Source organism: Dipodomys spectabilis, unplaced genomic scaffold, assembly GCF_019054845.1.
Source record: "Dipodomys spectabilis isolate Male_0828 unplaced genomic scaffold, ASM1905484v1 ptg000029l, whole genome shotgun sequence".
Lineage (NCBI taxonomy): Eukaryota > Metazoa > Chordata > Mammalia > Rodentia > Heteromyidae > Dipodomys > Dipodomys spectabilis.
Genome location: NW_024870706.1, coordinates 1,593,840 through 1,606,512, shown reverse-complemented (window position 1 = coordinate 1,606,512; position 12,673 = coordinate 1,593,840). Strand labels below are relative to the sequence as shown.

The following is a 12,673-nucleotide window of genomic DNA, read 5'->3' as shown; positions in this document are numbered from 1 at the left end:
TAAGTACGTTAGAATCAATAACAAGCAAGAGAAAAACACACGTGTGTTCCTATCTTGGGTTTGATTTGCCTAATCTGGTCATATGTGCAAAGCTTTTAAACTTTTCTGCTTATCTCAGACATAAAATAGTTATTAAAAATTAAGGAAAACATAGGGCCTATGTTTCTTTGGATCTGGCTTACATCACTTAATATTTTTTTCCAAGTCTTTCCATTTTCTAACAAATTGGGCGATGCCATTCTTTCTGATGGAGGCATAGAATTCCATTGGTATAAATACCACATTTTCTTGATCCATTCATCTACTGAGGGGCATCTGGGTTGGTTTCAGATCTTAGCGATGGTAAATAATGCTGCAGTAAACATAGTTGTGCTGGTAGCTTTAGTGTGGTCTTGTTTGTGATCATCTGGGTAAATGCACAAAAGTGGGATTCCTGGGTCATAGGGGAGTTCTATGTGGAGTCTTTTGAGGAACCTCTATCGTACTTTCCAAAGGGTTGAATAAGTTTACACTCCCACCAAGAATGTAGTACAGTTCTCTTGTGGCTACATCCCCTCCAGCATCTGTTGTTGTAAAAGTATGGAATGGTTCAGGAATTTGCCTGTCATCCTTTCTCAGGGGCCATTCTAATCTTCTCTGTATTGTTCCAATGTTAGAGTACTTGATGCTGAATTGAGCATAGAACATTTTTTATATATAAAGTGTAATTTATTTTCTTAAACTAGACAATTCAACAAAAAGTAAGCTCAAAATAATTGCCATGAAATTTTAGAACCATGTACTTCTTACATAAGCACACATTTAAGAATAAAGACTGACATGTCAAAAACAAAATAATTCCAGATATTTGTTGTTCAAGAGATGTGTAAGAGGAGGAATTCAATTATTTTATACAAGGCACCTGTCATAATGAACACTGAAGCAAGTGTTAAGGTTTTTTTTTTTTAAAGTTTTAATGTTTTAAACATATTTAATTTTGGGAATTTGCTTATATATGCCAGAACTAGGACTGTTTGGCAGGACATAAATTTTTTGGGGGGTGGGAGTCTGCGAGTGGGGCCTGAACTCTGGGACTGGGCTCTGTCCCTCAGCTCTTCAGCTCAAAGCTACTGCTCTACCACTTGAACCAACGTGCCAGTTCCAACTTTTTTCTTTTTGCTTATGTGGTGCTGAGGAATCGAACCCAGGGCTTCATGCATGCAAGGCAAGCACTCTACCACTGAGCCACCTACCCAGCCCCAGGTCATAAAACTTTTTGATAAAGTATTTAAGATTTATGGTAGCAGACATATGCTACTAAGTATGTACATTTCAGAGTTTATAGAAATTTTACTAATGAGAAGTTGCAAAGTCTTTGTGTAAAGGAGCAGAATAAAGAGTTAAGACTTTTAACTACATAGTTTCTATTAAAAATATAGGGATTCCTTATTTTAGATGTTAGTGAGGAACAAATGATGATATAAGCCATATACAAATGATGAGATGAGCCATAAATAGTAATCTTAATGGGTAACTTTAAAGACTGCTCATAGCCTATAAAACTCTTGTTGAATATCATAATCTTAGGCAGTTTTAAATGTACAGGAATATGAGAAAATAGTAAAATCTAATACGTAGTACCCTTCAAATACTGAAAACACTGGTAATTGTTTTGTTTTTCGTTTTATTAATCATTAATATTTAATTATTGGTTTTTCTTATTTGTAGCATTGTTTTCCTTGTTGTAATATAATACAACTTTTTGTAAGTCATCATTATGAAGTACTTGGAGAAGGTTACTGGGATGGCCAAACCATTTTTTATAGGTGCATGTGAATTTACGAAGAGGAAAATTAAGAACAAAATATTTATTTAAAAAGTTATCAAGTAGAGTCTGAATCAGGAATGTTGATAAATGTCCACACCTAAAATCTTACCCAGAGGCTGAAGCAGTGATTTTAAAGAGTTGAAGCCACAAAAGTGAGAGACTGTGTTTAGTTTTGTTTTATATTTTGATTTTGCTGGTAATGGGGCTTGAACTCTGGGTCCTACGTGCTGTCCCTCAGCTCAAGGCTAGTGGTACCACTTGAGCCACAACACCACTTCCATCTTTTTCTGCTTATGTGGTGCTGAGAAATCAAATCTAGGGCCTCATGCATGCAAGGCAAGCACTCTAACACTGAGCCACCTTCCAAGCACCTGACAGAATGTTTTTTAAAAAATCAATTATCCAACATTTGCTTTCTGCTTTGGGTTATGTTATTAAATATATGAATACCTTTTTATATCATTGTGAATTGTAATACTTCTGAATTTATACTAACTTCAACCACTTTATCCTTTTCAAAGTCATGAAATAGCTCAGAGTTTGCTTCCATGAAGATTGTTTTTACATTTAAAATTTCTCCTGAGACATTTTTATTTTTAACAAAATAACTTTATATTTTATTTTGATGGGTTATCATACATCAAATACCTTCAAATGTATATGTAGAGTCGAAAGACAGCAGTATGAATATTCTCATACTGCTCTTGTTTATCTGTTATACACTTTCAGTATTGTGATATTTCTCTTTCTCTTTCACTCTCCCATTTCCTCTCTTTCTCTTTCATGCTCCATGTCTGCTGCTCTTCTATGGTGAAAACTTTAAAAACTTGAAAAAGGAAATCAAAACAGAACTTAGAAAATGGGAAAAACTTCCATGCTCCTGGATTGGAAAGATTAACATCGTGAAAATGGCAATACTTCCCAAGGCTATCTACAAATTTAATGCGATACCTATCAAAATTCCAACCTCATTCTTCAAGGAAATAGAAGAGGCAATCCAAAAATTCATATGGAATAATAAAAGACCCCAAATAACAAAAACGCTCCTCAATGGAAAGAACACTGCTGGAGGGATATCAATACCAAATTTCAAACTCTACTATAAAGCCATAGTAATCAAAAATAGCTTGGTACTGGCACAAGAACAGACTTCAGGACCAATGGCATAGAATTGAAAACCCAGAAATGAACCTAAAGGCCAATAGTCATCTAATCTTTGATAAGGGAGCTAAAAAAATAGAATGGAAGAAAGACAGCCTCTTCAGTAAATGGTGCTGTCAAAATTGCTTAACTACTTGTAGAAAACTAAAGCTAGATCCTTATATATCACCCTGCACCAGAATCAACTCCAAATGGATCAAAGACCTCGGAGTCAAAGCAGACACTCTGAAAACATTACAGGATGGAATAGGAGAAACCCTAGGTCTCCTTGGCTCTGGCCGAAATTTTCTGAATAGAGACCCGGAAACACAACAAATCAATGAAAGGTTGGACAAATGGGATTGCATGAAGTTGCAGAGCTTCTGCATGGCAAAGGACATAGCTAGCAAGATCAATAGAAAGCCCACAGATTGGGAGAAGATCTTCACTAGCCATAAAACGGACAAGGGTCTCATATCTAAAATATACTTGGAACTCAAAAAATTAAATCCCCCAACAATAAATCCACAAAGAAACAACTGCCCAATAAATAAGTAGGCTAATGACTTAAAGAGAAACTTCTCTGAAGAAGAAAGAAGGATGGCCAATAGAAACATGAAAAAATGCTCAACCTCCCTAGCCATAAAAAAATGCAAATCAAAACAACATTGTCATACCACCTCACCCTAATATGTCCCTCCCCTACAGTATAACCCCTGCTTTCACTATATTTGATGTCGGTATAATTTGTGGAGGGGAAGTGGAAAAACAAGTCGTTTAAATAAGAATACAGGTGGACCTGTTGCAACAATGAGAAGTACAAGTTGTCATGTCAAAATCGAACTTTACAACTTGTGGGGGGAAAGGGGGGAGGAAAGATGGGAAGAGATAGGAAGGGTAAACAAAGGAGGAGGCTACAATGCTTGATAAGATATGTACTCACCGTCTTGCCCATGTAATTATAAACCCTCTGTACAGTATTTTCACAATAAGAAAAAAAAGAATTTCTGCTGGTCTACTATTATCCATCAGAATCCACTGGTTTTGTGGGAACATGATAGCGACCATCAGTTACCCTTGCATTCTTTAAGAGTTATAACAGTGACGTGATGTTATTCATTTCTATTCTAAATGGCAAAACAACAGATCTAGGAATTCCTTTTCACTTTTACTACTGTTATAAATTTTATCTCATAGGAATCATTGAAACGGATAGGATACTTTTAACCTCTGACCTAAAAGTTCGTTTTCTTTTTTCTTTTACAAACGATCTTTTTCTTTTATTATAAGTAAATACATGTAATGAAAACAATGCTTTCCTGTGGAAAGTAGACCGAATATATTCAGGGATGAAAAACTAGGTAATGGGGGAAGTGATTACAAAGGATGCCCATCATAGAGCACGGAACCTCAGAGCAGTTTATCATGTACACTTTGTGAGAATGACAATGTGCTGGGAACTATAGATTAAATCATTGAACAACTGATATAAACATATACACATATATTTATATATGTATATTTATTTTTAAATGCATATATGTGTGTATATGCCCTTATATATGTATACATGCATGTTACTATACACAAAAATACATACATACACACATGTACACATGCACACATGGAGAAAGACACATAGTTACAGACAACACAAGTTTCACTACTTGTGAATATGCCTTAGACATAATGTTTGGAATCAAATATGTTGAAGATGTATTTGTCTCTAAAAATTCTTTTACCACTCCTATCTCTTTTTTTAAAGTAATTTATTAATTTATATGATAGTCCTATTCTTACGGCACACTGGAGACAGGTAACTTGCCAAATACATGAAGCAGTTTGTTATGTACTCAATACAAGATCCACCCCAGTGTAGACCTTGAACTCTGGGCTTAGCCGCTGTCCCTCAGCTCTTCATCTCAAGGCTAGTGCTCTACCACTGGAGCCACAGCACCACTTCCAGCTTTTTCTGTTTATGTGGTGCTGAAGAATTGAACCCAGGCCTCATGCATGCAAAGCAAGAACTCTACCACTGAGCCATCTTCCCAGCATCTCCTCTTATCTCTTCAAATGGGTAGGTTTTGACACATTCGACTTTCAAAATGCAGTACAAGTGATAGCAAGTCAATCGGAAATCTCAGTAAGTAAACGTCATATGGCGTCTCCTTGTTCCCCAGGGAATGCTAGTTCTTGTAGACACTCTCAAAAACCAAAGTAGCAGGAAAATACCCTGGTACAGAATAAAGTTATAAGGCTTTAAATGGCATTCTTCCTTGAGTTCTTTTCCAACAGCCAGCATCAATTCTTAAGCAGATGAGTGAGTCCTCAGAAGATTGGAGCTCAGGTCAACATTTAACAAACTCATGTGAAAAGTCCTATGTGAGAAATGCTGACTGAGGTCTTGCTGATTCATGGTCAAGAAAATAAGACAAAAAGAAAGTATTTTAATGTATTAAAATTTGAGAATAATTTGTAACCTGTCAATAAATGTGTAGAACACAATTATACCAAAATGACAAAAAATGATGTGCATGTGAATTACGTGCTCTTGGACTTGGCGAGTGATCTTAGGTGTGTCTACACAAGTAGAATCAGCACAAATCAATCAGCATTTCTTCATTTAAGATACAAGGAAAGGATACAGGTTGACCCATTGCAACAATGAGATGTACAAGACACTCTATCGGGGGAGGGGGTTGGAGGGAAGAGTTGGGAGGCGTGAAGGGAAGGGATGGTAGGGGAAAAACCAAGGAGGGGGTAAAAATGCTCAATAAGAAATGTACTCATTACCTTACATATGTAACTGTAAACACTCTGCACAGGACATTTACAATAAAAATATGTATTAAAAACATACAAGGAAAGCTTCTGTACTTATCGGAAGTTGTATTTGTCACTCAATATCAGTAAGGTATCAGTTTTATGATCACAGGCATATTAAAATTCTGGATGCTCAAATTCTCTACATAAGCACAGTCTATTATTTACATTAGAATCTGCCCACATCCTAGTGCAGTGTAATTGCAATGAAAATTTTTACTACATTCTATGTTTGTAATAAAAATAAAATCATATGCACTATCAACTGATGCAAATTTTTTCAGATAATTTTTTAGTGTGAAAATACTGTAAACAGAGGATTCAATTACAATGGCAAGGAAATGAGTATATTTCTTACCAAGCATTTTTGCCACCTCCTTTGTTTCCCCTTCCCATCCCTTCCCTTCTCACCACCCCGGTCCCTCTCCTCTTTAATTCCCGCCCCCCAGCCAAATTGTAATGGTCGTTTTTCCATATAAAGTCTTGTACATCTCATTGTTGCAACACGTCCACCTGTATCCATATATAAACAATTTGTTATTCCCTTTCGCCTCCACAAATTATATTAACATAAACTACAGTGAAAGCAGGGGTTATACCTTGGGCAAGGGACATAAAATGCAAGAAACAAATCATCTTATAAATATGTTAGAAACAATAAGAAAAAAAAAAAACATTTGAATCCTTACCTTAGGGTTCATTTCATCAAACATCTACTTATCTGAACGTTTCTGCTCTCTCAGACATATACTAGGGATTGCAAGTAAGGGAAACCATGAGAACTATGTTTCTTTGGGGCTGTCTTGCTTTACTTAATATATTTTTTCCAATTCTTCCCATTTCCTAACAAATGGAGCAATGTCATTCTTTCTGATGGAGGCATAGAATTCCATTGTGTATATATACCACATTTTCTTGATCCATTCATCTACTGAGGGGCATCTGTGTTGGTTCCATATCTTAGCCATGGTAAATAATGCTGCAATAAACATGGTTGTACTGGTAGCTTTAGTAAGGTCTTATTTGTGATCATTTGGGTAAAAGCCCAAAAGTGGGATTGCTCAGCTCTATGTGGCGTCTTTGAGGAACCTCCATACTAATTTCGAAAGTGGTTGAACAAGTTTACACTCCTACCAACAATGCAGTAAGGTTCCCTTCTGTCCACATCCCCTCCAGCATCTTTTGCAATTATATTTCTTGATTTAGCCATTGGAACTGGGGTGAGGTGATATCACAATGTTGTTTTGATTTGTATTTCTCTTATGACTAGGGAGGTTGAGCATTTCCTCATGTATCTATTGCCCTTCCTTCTTTCCTCTTCAGTGGGCCTTTAGCCCACTTATTTATTGCCCAGTTGTTTCATTGAAAATTTGTTGTTGGGGAATTTAATTTTTTGAGTTCCAGGTATATTTTAGATATGAGACCCTTGATCTTGCTAGCTATGTGTTAGCCATGCAGAAGTTCTGCAATTCCATGCAATCCCATTTTTCCAACCTTTCTTTGATTTGTTGTGTTTCCAGGTCTCTATTAAGAAAATATTGACCTGTGAAAAGAGACCTAGGGTTTCTCTAATTCCATCCTTTAAAGATTTCAGAGTGTCTGCTTTGACTCCGAGGTATCTGATCAGTGTGGAGATGATTCTGGTGCAGGGTGATATATCAGGATCCATCTTTAGTTTTCTACAAATGATTAACCAATTTTTCCAGCACTATTTACTGAAGAGGGTGTCTTTCTTCCATTCTAGTTTTTAGCTCCCTTATTGAAGATTACAGTGCTATAGGTCTGTGGGTTCATTTCTGGGTTTTCAATTCTATTCTAGGTATATTTTAGATATGAGACCCTTGTCCATTGTATGGCTAGTGAAGATCTCCCAATGCGTGGTCTTTCGGTTGATCTTGTTAGCTATACCCTTTGCCATGAAGAAGCTCAGCAATTTCATGCAATCCCATTTGTCCAACCTCTCTTTGATTTGTTGTGTTTCTAGGTTTCTATTAAGAAATTTTAGGCCTGTACCAAGAGACCTATGATTTCTGCTATTCCATCCTGTAATGTTTTCAGAATGTCTGCTTTGACTCTGAGGTCTTTGATCCATTTGGAGTTGATTCTGGTACAGGGTGTTATATAAGGATCGAGCTTTAGTTTTCTACAAGTAGTTAACCAGTTTTGCCAGCACCATTTACTGAAGAGGCTGTCTTTCCTCTATTCTAATTTTTTAACTCCCTTATCAAAGATTAGATGGCTTATATGTCTGTAGGTTCCTTTCTGGGTTTTCAGCTCTATTCCATTGGTGCTGAGGTCTGTTCTTGTGCACGTACCAAGCTGTTTTGATTACTATGGATTTATAGTAGAGTTTGAAATTTGGTATTGATATTCCTCCAGCACTGTTCTTTCTGTTAAGGATTGTTTTTGCTATTTGGAGCCTTTAATAGTTCCATGTAAATTTTTGGATTGCCTCTTCTTTTTCCTTGAAGAATGCCGTGGGAACATTGAAAGGCATCACATTGAATTAGTAGATAGCCTTGGGGATTATTGCCATTATCACGATGTAAATCCTTCCAATCCAGGAACATGAGAGGTTTTTCCACTTTCTAATTTCTGTTTGATTTCCCTTTTCACGTTTTTAAATTTTTCTTTTTTCCACGTTTTTAAAATTTTTCATTATACAGGTCCTTCACTTCTTTGGTTAAGTTAATTCCTAGGTATTATTGATTGTGGGACTATTACAAATGGAGTTGCTTTCCTGATTTCAGACACACTTTTCTCATTGCTGCCATACAGAAAAGCCATTGATTTTTGAGGGTTAATTTTATACCCCATTACTTTGCCAAAATTTAGAATCAGCTTGAGTCATTTGGGTGTGGAGTCCGTGGGATTCATTAAACACAAGCTAATGTCATCTGAAAAGAGGGAGAGTTTTATTTAATCTTTCCCTGTTTGGATCCCTTTATTGCCTCTTTTCTTATTGCTGTAGCTAGTCATTCTATTACTAAATTGAAGTGGAGAGAGTGGACATCCTTGTCTCATTCCTGAGTTAAGATGAAATGGCTTTAGTTTTTCACCATTAAGTAAAATTCTGGCTGTTTGTCATATACAGCCTTTATTGTATTGAGGAATGTTCCCTGGATTCCTAATTTTTCCAGAATCCTCATCACAAAGGATTGTTGGATCTTGTCAAATGCTTTTTTCTGCATCTATTGAGATAATCATGTGGTTCTTATCCTTTCTCCTGTTGATGTGATGAATTATGTTAATTGATTTGTGTATATTGAACCAGCTTTGCAGCCCTGAAATGAATCTTGTTTGATGGTGGTGTATGAGTTTTTGGATGAATTTTTGAAATTGATTGGGCAGAATTTTGTTGAGAAGTTTTGCATTAATGTTCATCAAAGAAATGGGTCTATAGTTCTCTTTCTTTGATGAGTCCCTGCCTGGTATTGGGATGAGGGTTATGATGGCTTCATAGAATGAGTTAAGTAGTGAACTTTCTATTTCAATTCCATTGAAGAGTTGGAAAAGTATTGGTGTGAGCTCTGCCATGAAGGCCTTATAGAATTCCGCTGTAAAGCTGCTTTTCTGAGATGGGAGGTCTCTTATTACTGTTTCTATTTCAGTGATTGATATGAGCCAGTTAAGATGGTTTAACTCACCTTGGTTTGTTTCAGCATTTCGATATTGGCTTGGAAAACGTCTATTTCTGCCAGGCACTCTAACTTATTAGCATAATATTTTGAGAAGTATTCTCTTATAATGTTCTGAATCTTGGTTGTTACTGTGGTGATGTTTCCATTCTCATACCTGAGTTTATTTATTTGAGTGTGTTCTCTTCTTTTTCTCATAAGATTTGCTAAGGATCTGTCAATTTTTTTAATTTTTCAAAGTATCAACTCTTTGGTTTTTGGTTCTTACAATTTTTATTTTTGGATTCTAATTCGTTTAATTCTGGTGTAATTTTAATGATTTCTTTCCATCTACTGTATTGTAGCTAGGCGCCAGTGGTTCACGATTGTAACTCTAGCTACTAAAGTGGCTGAGAGCTGAGAATCATGGTTCAAAGCTAGCCTAGGCAGGAAAGTCCATGAGACTTACCTCAAATGAGACAAAAGAAAACTGTTAGTTGCTCAAGTGGTAGAGCACTAATCTTGAGCTGAAGAGCTGAGGGGCAGTGTCCAGGTCCAGATTTCAAGTCCCACGACTGACAACAATTAAAAATAAACATTTACAAATAAACAATATTTTGACATAAATGTTAAATATATATTCTAAAAATTTTTAAATCCTCACTGGATATATTAGTTTATATAAATATATAGAAGTGTTTTCTGGTTTTAGTTGTTTTTGAGTCAATTGTGTAAATCAAACATTTCTCATTCAATTCATATGTGTAGTTTTATAAACTTATAGGCCATAGTATAAAATTAGCAGATATGTGATAGACAGTGCTGTTTAGGTATCTACCTTGGCATTCTAAAATTAAGACTTCTCCCCCAAAATCGATATGCCCTCTAACCTTGTCAGAGGTTTCATCTTATTGGAGCAGAAAAGTATCATCGTTTGGAACAACTGTAACATTTTACATGTATTCCACTTAGTTTAACAACCAAAACATTCAAGTCATCTGAACCATGCAAGTAATAACAAAATGTCTTCTGACCTTTTTATTCTCTTAAGAGATGAAAATCTTTAATTATACATTTATTTTTTTCTGCCTAAGATCCTATATCTTAGGAAGATCTTTTTGTGTAACCCTGTGTTCCTGATAAGAAAACCAGAACAAAGGCAATAATGAAAATAGGCAATGAAAATACTTGAAAGCAGTATTGCCATTTTCACTATATTAAGTCTGCCTATCCAAGAGCATGGGAGGTCTTTCCATTTCCTAGTATCTTGTGTAATTTCTTTCTTTAACTTTTTATAGTTTTATTTATTTTTTTTATTGTGAAAATACTGTAAAGAGGGTTTATAATTATATGGGCAACATAATGAGTACATTTCTTATCAATCATTGTAGACTCCTCCTTTGTTTCCCCTTCCCATCTCTTCCCATGCTCCTCCCGCCCCCACAACCCAATCCTTCTTCCCCCCACCAAAGTTGTAAAGTTTGTATTCGACATAATGACTTGTATACCTCATTGTTACAATAGATCCACCTGTCTCCCTATTTGAATAATTTGTTTTTTTCTCTTCCCCTCCACAAATTATATCAACATCAAATACAGTGAAAGCAGGGGTTACACCGTGGGGCAGGAACATACAAAGCAACAAAGAACTAATCTTATAAATGTGTTAGAAACAATCACCTGAAAGAAAAAATACATTTGAATGCTTATCTTAGGGTTCATTTCTCTAACATCAACTTATCTGACCTTTCTGCTTGACTCAGAATATACTAGTTTTAGCAAATAAGGGAAATCATGGGACCTAAGTTTCTTTGGGCCTGGGTTACTTTACTTAATATAATTTTTCCAAGTCTTTCCATTTCCTAACAAATGGGGCAATGTCATTCTTTCTGATGGAGGCACAGAATTCCATTGTGTATATATACCACATTTTTATAGTTTTCATTAAATAGTTCTTTTACATCTTTGGTTAGGTTAATTCTTAAATATTTTATTTTGGGGGAGGTTATTGTGAATGGGGTTGCTCCCTTTCTGCTTGTACATTGTCAGTGTACAGGAAGGCAACTGATTTTATGGGTTGATTTTGTATCCTGCTACTTTGCTGAAGTGATTTATGATTTCTAAGAGTTTGGGAATGGAGTTTTTGTGATCGTGAAGGTATAGTATTTTGTCATCTGTAAAAAGGGATAGTTTAACTTCTTCTTTTCCTATGCGGATCCCTTTAATGTCTTTTTCTTACCTTATTTACCTGGGTAAGGGTTCCAGGACTATTTTGAAGAGGAGTGGAGACAGTGGGCATCCTTGCCTTGTTACCTGATTTTAAGAGAATTGGTTTTAGCATTTCCGCATTAAGTATAATATTGGCTATTGGTCTGTCATAAATGGCTTTTATTGTTTTAAGAAATGTTCCTTCTATTCTTATTTTCTCCAGAAATGAATGAATGAATGTTGAATTTTATCAAAGGCCTTTCCAGTATCTGTGGAGATAATCATGTGGTTCTTGACCTTGACCTTGGCTCTGTTGATGTGTAGGATTACATTTATTGACTTATGTATGTTAAACCATCCCTGCATCTCTGGGATGAAGCCTATCTGATCATAGTGTATGATTTTTTTTTTATGTTTCTGGATTCTGTTAGCTAGAATCCTGTTAAGGATCTTTGCATCTGTGTTCATCAAGGAAATTGGCCTGTAATTCTCTTTTTTGGTTGGGTCTTTGCCTGGTTTGAGGATGAGTGTGATATTGGCTTCGTAGAATGAGTTTGGGATAGCTCCCTCCTTCTCTGTTTCTCTGAAGAGCTTGAGGATTATGGCCATTAGTTCTTCTTTAAAGGTCTTACAGAATTCTGCTGTGAATCCATCTGGTCTTGGGCTTTTTTTGTTGGAAGACTTCTGATTGTTTCTGTATCTCGTTGTAGGATATTGGCTTATTTAATGATTTACTTCTTCTTTGCTCAGTTTGGGCAACTTGTATTTCTCTAAAAATGCATCCATTTCTGCCAGGTTTTCTTACGTTAGAGAGTATAACTTTTGAAATTAGTCCGTTAAGATTGTTTTAGATATTTTGTGTATGTATTGTGAATTTTCCTATGGCATCCCTAATCCTGTTAATATGGGTTTCCTCTCTTCTTTTTAATTAATCTTGCCAACGGTCCATCAATTTTATTTATTTTTTCAAAGAACCAGTTTTTTCTTTGGGTAATTCTGGCTATGGTTCTACAATTTTCTAATTCATTAATCTCCAGTCTTAGTTTGGTTATCTGGCTCCTTCTAGTAAATTTAGGTT

General features: G+C 35.7%; 1 non-coding gene across 1 annotated transcript; it reads right to left on the bottom strand.

Moving 5' to 3' along the window:
* Positions 1-573: 573 nt before the first annotated feature.
* On the bottom strand, positions 574-676 carry LOC122104632. Its single transcript, XR_006146971.1, has one exon. It is a non-coding gene; the product is annotated as a U6 spliceosomal RNA (small nuclear RNA).
* Positions 677-12,673: the final 11,997 nt, after the last annotated feature.